The sequence below is a fragment of the Pteronotus mesoamericanus genome, unplaced genomic scaffold, assembly GCF_021234165.1.
Source record: "Pteronotus mesoamericanus isolate MK-2021 breed Mesoamerican mustached bat unplaced genomic scaffold, CSHL_Meso_final contig_182, whole genome shotgun sequence".
NCBI lineage: Eukaryota > Metazoa > Chordata > Mammalia > Chiroptera > Mormoopidae > Pteronotus > Pteronotus mesoamericanus.
Genome location: NW_026555078.1, coordinates 23,039,342 through 23,048,969, shown reverse-complemented (window position 1 = coordinate 23,048,969; position 9,628 = coordinate 23,039,342). Strand labels below are relative to the sequence as shown.

The window sequence follows — 9,628 nt, the reverse complement described above, 5'->3', positions numbered from 1 at the left end:
TATATATTTTATTCATTTTTAAACATTATAATAAGAAGTCCATTTGATATACCAGAATTACAGGTCTGTAGCCCAAAAAAGTCTAAGAAGCTGTGCAGATTCAGAAGTTTCACAATATAGAGTCATAGGGAAAAAAAGACAACAAAATATACTTAATTTTTTTAATATTAAATTATTAGGGATAAGAAGTATAGTAATATAATTCCAGAATATTTATAACCACTTTGCTTTGTCAGATCACAGCAGCATCTTAATTCTGGTATGCAGTTTGGCACCTCAGAAGAAATTGAAACCTATGTATTTGCCATTTACCTAGAAGCCACCTGGGATGTGAAGTGACAAGTTGTCTTGATCATGACCCTGTAAAAACAGCAAGGGGTGATTCTTTAAGCTCTCAGTGTTGAACTTCAAAGTATTAGCAAGCCTCAAAAGTTCAGTGGACTGTATCAGCAAGGAGGGGCAGCTAATGAAAAGAACCTAGACTTAGCAGCTGGCAGGTTTGCCCCAGGAGGTTTAATATTTTTTTTGCAGGATCATGGAAGGAGTCTCACAGCTAATTCCCTGGTAAATTCTATTGTGGAGAAGCAGAGAAAGGAAGCATGAGAAACATGTGTACTTGATATTTGTCAAGGTAGGCCAACTGCTATTTAAAAAAAGAAAAAGCATTTTAGTGGTTTAACATAATAAATGGGAATGTATTTTATGTCTACAGTGCCATTTGGGTGCTCCTGGGCAAATGGCTGATGATGTTTGCCAAGTGGTGATTCAGAAAGGACCATGGGGCCTCTGGATGGCCCTCTCCATTGGAGCCTCTGCATCTGGCCAACAGATGAGGGGCAAGAATGGAGGATTTATACACGGGAGGATTTTATGGCCAACCTTTCCACCTACATTCCATTGGCCAGAACTCATTAACATGCTTCTACCTAACTTCAAAGGAGGCTGGGAAACAGGGCCTATCAGTATGCCCCATGAGGAAAGAGAAAAGATTTGATGATCAGCTGGTCAGTCTTTGCTATGCTCTCCAAAGAGTTCTGGCTACAAGAACCAGGAATACATTAGAGTGAATTGAGCATCGTAGTGGCAGCACATAGGATTAATCTGACTTACTTTTGATAAGACGGGTAATTATTTCTACTGGTGAATCTATTCTTGGAACCTGAGTCTCTGAATTGTGTCATAAAACAATCTAGCCCTGACTGGTGTGGCTTAGTTGTTTGGGCATTATCCTGCAAAGTGAAAGGTCTCCAGCCCTATTCCAGTCAGGCACATCCCTACAGGGTGTGGAAGAGAGGCACCTGGTGGATGTTTCTTTCTCACATTGATCTTTCTCTCCCTCTCTTTCTCCCTCCCTTCCCCTCTCTCTAAAAATGAATAAATAAAAAGGTTTAAAAACTTAGAAAACCCTTTTAGTATTTGCTTACTCTCATTGATTGCAAGGTTCTAAGAATACTGTGTTATACGGTCGTTTTTATTGTTTCCTTTTTTAATAATATAGAACTAATGATTGCTGCTACTATGTTAACTGAGAGTAGGTCTCCTTCTATTTAGGACCACTTAGCAATATGGGAGGAAAAGTAAAGACCCAAATGAATATAAAGAAACCCCAAAAAAGCTTTTAAAAAGATAAGTATTGCTAATTAAACCTCAATTTTTTCAAAAAAGCAAATGAAAACTAATTTAAAACCTGTTGCAATTTAGTGAAATTGATCAATAAAGTAATTTACTCTGCATAAGTAAATAAGTATAACACACTTTATCTTTGTTTAGAATTCCATTTTGATTTATCTATACAGCGTGAGTGTATCTCTGTGTAGCTTTTTTTTAGTGGTTGCTCTAGGTATTACATTATCTATCCATGTACATAAATGTTTTAGGAAAAAACTCAGTCTTCCTCCTGTGTTTCTGCTTTACTCTCATACTGCTACCACACTCACAACACTTCTGACACCAAATGTGTGGGTTTTGTTCCCATATCAAGAGCAATTCTCTGTGACACCAGCTGGGTGGGTGTCCCATAATTTAATTCGGTTCTGACACTATCTACCTGGAGATGGCGTCAGATCCCACAGTTGCTTACATTTTAGTTTTTCTTAAGGGTTGAAATTCCAACATATTTTTACAACTACCAGGAATAAAGGAAACAATTTTGAATGACACGAAGTAACATATGTTCTCAGTAAAAGAAAGTGTATGGTATGGAAATACATTTTTGAAGGAATTAAAGTGGTGTGTCCTAAAATCAGGTTGGTTATTTCTGAATTAACAAGAGACAAACTAAAAGGGACAAAAAAAGTTGTAGAAGGTTTGTGGAAAAGTAATCTTTGGAAAAAAAAATTTGTGTGGACAAGCTGAGTGGGATTGAAATAACTTTAATCAAGTAAGCAAATTTAAATATCAAAAGTAAGCTGATGCAAAATTAGATGCAAAAAGTACCACCTGGTGCTTCTGGACAGTCCTCTTTAAATTCTTCTGACTCAATATTGATTTTATACATCACCCCAGAGCCTCCTGAAACATCAATGACTTTGATAGCTGTAGCTTGAGGAAAGTTTTGTCAGAGAATTGGGGTCACTTTGAGCTCCCCCTCAGTCTTCAGGGCAAACTTCCGCTGGGTATGGAGAAGAGGAAGCCCAGGGATCCAGAGAAGCAGAGGCGCTGCCACAGCCAGGCTCCGGGCCGCCATGCCTGCGCCTGGCTGACGCCTCCCGGGAGAGACTTGCCCAGACCGCTTCTCTCTCTGCTACAAAGGAGAAAGTTTCTGGAGCTGTTGGTCTGCTACTGATAAGATATTGTGAAAAAGTGTTCTACCTAGAAAGCGAAGATCCTGTGTTTTATCAAAATGATTTTTCTGTGTTTTATGTTAACCAGATCCTTGATTACTTAAGAAAGCTGAATCTTAATAAGAACTAAGTTTAGCTAACATGTATGTAAGCTTCTGTATTGGTCTTTGAAATCTTTTATTGTCACTTTGGTTAAATGGATAATTAACATTATTTCATAATGACTCATGATCCTATTTAGTCAAATGTCCAAACCTCTTGATATATTTTGACAAACTTCCCAAAATTCAAATAAAGTCTTGACCTAGGAATAACTTTGAGGTATTTCAGAATGAAATACCCTGGAGCGGCTCAAAAGATTTGTTTTCTCTCCTTACAAAAAATATATTTTAAACTAATTAAGTTGCATGAGATACATTGTAAAATAAGTAATGATTAGCTTTTAGGGTAAATAATAGCTGTAAATCAAATGAATAGTTGAGGCTATTAATTAATTAATTAATTAATTTTAGGGGCGGGGTTTGCATTTTTTTCAACCACCATAGAGCATTTAAGCTGAACTTCATGAACTGCCACTTAGTATGGGTTAACAATATGTTCTTCTTGTTGTATGCATGTTGTCCACATGGGTTGATGCCTTCCTTTGTCTTAAGGCTTGATGCCTGCACATTGGCAAAGAAACTGTTAGAAATTGTGTTTCCCACTTGGGGTATACCTTCCAGTCTCTAGTGACTGAGGCACCCACTTTACTGAGCACATCATACAAGCCTTGACAGACAGTCTTGGACACTTCTTGGAATTATCACTGGCCTGTATGTCACTCTCAATTATCAGGCAAGTTCGAGAGGACCCATGGAAACACTGGATTCAAGCAGAATGTTTTTAATTATATGAGACCAAATGAACTGATGAGAATGGTTACAATTTTATGACTTTTTGTTTAAAACATTGCTGGTTCTTTAATTTTCTTTTTGTTTTCCAAATATAAGGAAAAAATTTTTTCTCCTCTAAAGCTAGCTATGACTCAGCAATTTGGTGGATTATACCTTTGTAAAAAGAATTGAAACATTTGTCTTCTTCCTACTTGATCCTCAGAATTGGAAAACTTGCAATGCATGTTTTGATATTCATGGCAATATTATTATTTGCTTTAGTTCAATAATAAGAATCTGTTCTCCTTCCCTGGCTGGTATTGCTCAGTTGGTTGGAGTGTTGTCCCATAAACTGGAATGTCACAGGTTTGATTCCCAGTCAGGGCACATGCCTGGATTGCGGGTTCTTCTACGAGAGGTGACCAGTTGATGTTTCTCCTTTTTGCATTGGTTTCTCTCCCTCTCTCTGTCCTTCCTTCCCCTCTCTCTAAAATCAGTGACTAAGTCTTTGGGTAAGGATTAAAAAAAAATGTATGATCCATTCTCCTTGTAACAGGACACAATTAGAAACTAGTTATATAACCAAGGCTCTGACTGGAATGTCATGTTTGAGAGAAACATACACAGACTCAGACTGACCAGACATTTTTAAGGAATTAAGGCTGACTTATGAAAGCCAATAAAAAGCCTGTTGGAAATCAGGGCCTGGTACCCTTGCTTACAGGGTTTTAAGTGGCCTTACCAGGTGAGAAAAGAATGTCACTTCTTGGTAGGTGCAGGAACCTCATGATACTTGAGGGACCTCAAGAAGAGACGAAATCACCCAAAACTATGGGTATTTCAGGCAAAGTATTATAGAAAGTCCTTGTCTTGGTTTTTTCTGGCCTCTTGGGCCTTTTAAAGGTCAATCTGAAGATTTCTTATGAAAAATTCCAGCAAAAGAGTCTATGTGATTAATGACTATTCTTGCTGTCTTACACAAATAATCAGGCCACATTTACTGAAATGATTTATTTTGCAAAAAAGTTAGTCTTAATTTGGCTATCTTTTGTAAAAATGAGGGTGATTTTAGAGAGAAAAATTTGTTCAATAGAAACTAATATACCTTTGTGGATATTTGATTCTAGTGTTGTTCATTGTCTTTTAAAAATTAAATTTATTGGGGGCGATGCGGCAATCTTGGGCTGCGGTCTGGGCAAGTCTCTCCCGGGAGGCGTCAGCCAGGCGCAGGCATGGCGGCCCGGAGCCTGGCTGTGGCAGCGCCTCTGCTTCTCTGGATCCCTGGGCTTCCTCTTCTCCGTACCCAGCGGAAGTTTGCCCTGAAGACTGAGGGGGAGCTCAAAGTGACCCCAATTCTCTGACAAAACTTTCCTCAAGCTACAGCTATCAAAGTCATTGATGTTTCAGGAGGCTCTGGGGTGATGTATAAAATCAATATTGAGTCGGAAGAATTTAAAGAGGACTGTCCAGAAGCACCAGGTGGTACTAAAAGAAGGCACTAAATCAGGCACTAAAAGAAGAAATCAAAGGAGTACACGGATTGCAAATATTTGCCTTTGTTCCCAAACAATGACCATGCCCTACTGCGAAGCTGCTGCTTAAAACCTTGCATGATCTCTCCATCTCTCCTTCCCTCCTTCCCTCTCTAAAAGCAATGAAAAAATGTCCTCAGGTGAGGACCAAAAAAAAATTAAAAACATTTTTAAAACCTTGGATGAACTTGGCCCTGGCCATGTGCTTAGTTGGTTAGAGCGCCTTCCAGAGCCAGGGTTGTGAGTTTGATCCCAGCCAGAGCCCATACAAAAATCAACCAGTGAATGCATAAATACGTGGAACAACAAATCAATCTCTCTCTCACTCCTTCCCCTTCTTCCTCTCTCTCTCTAAAAACAAACAAACAAAAAACCTTGGATGAACTTGACCATTCTTTCCTAGGCATTTGCCAAAAATTTATCATTTGTTCATAGACATTTTCATATTATAATTATAGAAGAATATGTTATCTATTTAGATGTTAAATAAAGGCAACAGACAACTAAAAAAATTTATTGGGGTGACATTGGTTAGTAACATTGTATAAGTTTCAAGTATACAGTTCTATATCATCTGTATATCGCATTGTATCCACTACCTTAATCTGTTTTCTTTCCATTACCATATATTTGTATTGTCTTTTGAGTTTTTCCCTACTTGTAAAGCGGACCGGATCCTGAATACTTCTAGTTTCCTCCAATATCTGGCAATGACTTTCCAAACTAACATTTCCAGTTTTTCTCCTATCCTTTGAGTTGGAATCTTTGAAAACTAAAATTACCCTTTTCTCAAAGCCATGCAAACTAAAGTGGGGTGGCTTGATGTAAACTTGAAAGAAATCACCGTAACAGCTCATATATGGACAATCTTTGTGCCTGTTGCAGAAAGATCACCAGACACATTCAAACTGTGGACGACCAAAGTAATGCCAGACTGCCTGCCTTCACTCCATCTGAACAAGAGTTGAGACAGACATCAGGAAATCTTGACTGCTGCCAAAACTCCGAAACCGAGATTATAGTCTGTTCCAATCATTAACCTCTGTTTTTCTTTTCTTTCTATAGAGATGCCTCTTATTAAATACCTGATTGCTTACAGCACAGGTTTGGTCTTTGGAGCCCCCTTGCATCACTACCTCCTGATATGCAACATAACTGTTTAACTGAAATAAACTTCTCTTAAGACTGAGACTAGTTGAATGAAAGATGTGCGTCTGTGGTGTGCAGACTGTTTTGAGCTAAAGGCAACTGAGACCCTGTGGGCTTAACAGAAACTTCTGTCCCCCACAATATAAACTTACAAGTAAATTATATTAAAAATGAATATATGCTTAAAGCCTATCATTACCTAATTATTTTACTATACCTTACTGTTCGTTTATGCTCTTGCGGTTATTTGTGTTGATTGTATCTACATGGTATAAATATAAAATCAGCACCTAGTCCCAATGTCATGTGCAGTGATATCACAGCTAGGCGGGTATTTGTACCATGGAAACTGGCAAACACCATAATCAGCAGGTCTTACCTGCACACACACTCCCAACAATGTCTTAAAGGACAGAGTGTATGTGGGTAGCCATTGAATTAAAGAGGTAGAATCTCTAGGTCCTCCTATAGGTGAAGAAAAGCAAAAGCACAAGCTGGTTCAGCCCTGAGCTAGAGATAAGCAGTAACTGAGTACAAGTTTTAAATTTCTAAAATTTAGCTCATTCTTTTATGACTTTCACAACCTTAAGATACTATCTTTAATATAACTTATTTTGAAAATAAAAGCAGGCACACTCTCAGGAGCATGCTGGCACCCTTCCCTTCCCTCTCTTCTGTCCTCAGTTGTGTGACCTTTGCCTTTCTCTCTCCTAATTTCCAAGGACCTTCTTTTGCATCTATATCTTGTTTCCTGAGCCTACGCAGCCCAAGTGGCTCACTTCTACCACCTCTGTAACTTTCTAAAGAAAGAAAGAAAGAAGAAAAATAGACCAGTTATTTGAAATTTGGGGTTATTTTAATAAATTAGGAAATACTTCAGACATATAGAAGTAATTTGAATTTTAAAGGATAGTAGTAATGTAACAATCTACTGTTCACTCCCCTCGTGCACTAATAATGTGGAACTAGTAATTTACCTCTGACTAAACCATGGGTAGTGGCAAACCACTGAAAGTGACATGCAGGGTTAATTTAAAAATGGTCAATCTGGTGACTACCAGTAAGTGCTCAAAAAACAAAAAGTTTGTGCAGTAGTCTAGGAGGTCCTGAGGTAGGCTGTGCCCATACCAACTTCAGAAAATAGGAAAGGGGGAAAAATTGGATGTAGTAATGGGTAAGAAAAAGGTACCAAAATAGTTCCAAGGATCTGAAGTGTGACGGAATCCCTGACTGCACCCCTACTCTTTCCTACTGTTCCCCACCCTGGAGAGCTTGTTCACACTTAGACGGCTGGTACGCCACACCTAGAATAACTAAGTTTGGGAATAGGACCCAATAGTTTGCATTTCTGAGAAGTGTGCAAATGTTGCTGCTGCTGACCTGGCACTACGCTTTTCGCACCGTTGCCTTAGAGCAGTGATTTTTGACCTTTTTCAGCTCTTGGCGCACATAAACTAATTACTCAAATTTTGTGGCACTGACAAAAAATAGGTATAATTTTGATTGATTTACAAAAAATAATAATAGTAGTAATTACCTATCTTTTTGCTCCAAAGTGGTTTTTTAAAAATATCAGCTGCCTATACTTGTGTATAAGGACTTCTGGTACCAAGAATTAACCAATTAGACACAACCTTATTATGTGTAGTAACCAAGAAGATGCAACTCTATTATATGACCTATATATTTATGGTTCAAGGCAGAGCATTCACACCAGAGCGCTATTGTTGTGTTGGCTGTTGTCATTTTTTAATTTGACAATCTAAGGGAAAAGAGGTCAATGTCCCTGACTAAACAGTCAGGTATTGCATGTTTTAAAAATTCTTGCTGCACCCTGGTTGAAAATCACTGCCTTACACTACAGTAATACCACCTTATTTTGCTAAGGCTTGAAGGACATTTCTTTGTTAAACCAGCAGAGGGAGACAGGTATAAAATTTATCCTCTAAAAATAAATGCACTGCCTTATACTACTAAAGCTTTAGAGTTACGATGTTCCCATGGAGACTGCTGAAAATTTTTGGTAAGCAGCATATAATTGGACTCATGTGAAATATTTTTCAGGTTTTTACATAAATTATTTTGGTAGGACTAACATTCACATTCAGGTTCCTACAAAGCCATAGTGCCATGGCTGAGAATTTGGAATCTGGAGTCATGGAGCTCTACACCTTTCAAGCTATGTGACTTTGGGAAGTTACTTACCTTCTCTGATCCTGATTCCTCGTCATTAAATTAGTCTGTATAGTAGTCTCCCTTATCCCTGGGGACATGTTTTAAGACCCGTAGTGGATGCATGAAACCACTGATAGTAATGAACCCTATATATACTGTGTCATTTCCTATACATACATATCTTTTACTTAAAGGAAGCACTCTGCAGCTTCTCTTTGGTATAGCTGAATTACAGCATCATTACTCTTGCACCTGAGGGCCATTGCTGAGTAAAATAAGGGTTACTTGTACACAAGCACTGCAATGATGCAATACTGACACAGTTGATCCGGTAGCTAAGGCAGCTACTAAGTGATTGACGGGCATCTTATACAGCTGTGGCTATGCCTGACAGGGATGACTCATGTCCCCGGCAGGACAGAGCAGGACGGTGGGGATTTCATCAAGAGCTCACAATGTCATGCAGTTTAAAACTTAGAATTGCTTTTTTCTTGAATTTTCCATTGAATCTTTTTGGACCATGGTTGACTGTGTTAACTGAAACCCGTAAAAACAAAACCAGGATAAGGGGGGGACTACCGTACTCTACAGAATTGTTAGAGGGCTAAAAGTTCTTAGAACCATTGTTGGTTACTATTATTAAAATATTATTAATACTCTAGCCAGTTGTTACTTTCAGCCTTTTAGCCTCTCTAAAATTTATAAACAGTCCAGATATGTTGCTATGTTTGGTTTTTACTACCCACTGCTCCCGTTATTCAGGTAAAAAATTGAAAAAGTCTAGATGGTCATTGCTTTGTAAATCCTAATCTCCCCATCCACAATACCTGAAATAGATGGGATTTGATTAGCGTGCCTGACCCAGAGAGCTCTAATCTACATTTAATCTCCTAGCTTTCATTTCCCAAAGGTAAGTGCGTTTCTCGGACCTTGCGCCCTGAGGTGGAACTGAGGCAAGTAGATGCCGGCTTGGTCTTGGGAGGGCACCCACACAGGCACGAGTCAGACCGACCCCAGCCCACTCAGCCCTTCCTCGATCAGCGAGAGGTGTCTCTCTCGAAGGGACACATCTGCCCGTAACAACGCTCTTAATGTCCATACCCTGATAATTGGCTTT

General features: G+C 38.8%; 1 pseudogene; it reads left to right on the top strand.

Moving 5' to 3' along the window:
- Positions 1-4,887: 4,887 nt before the first annotated feature.
- On the top strand, positions 4,888-5,228 carry LOC129065752 (bolA-like protein 3; annotated as a pseudogene).
- Positions 5,229-9,628: the final 4,400 nt, after the last annotated feature.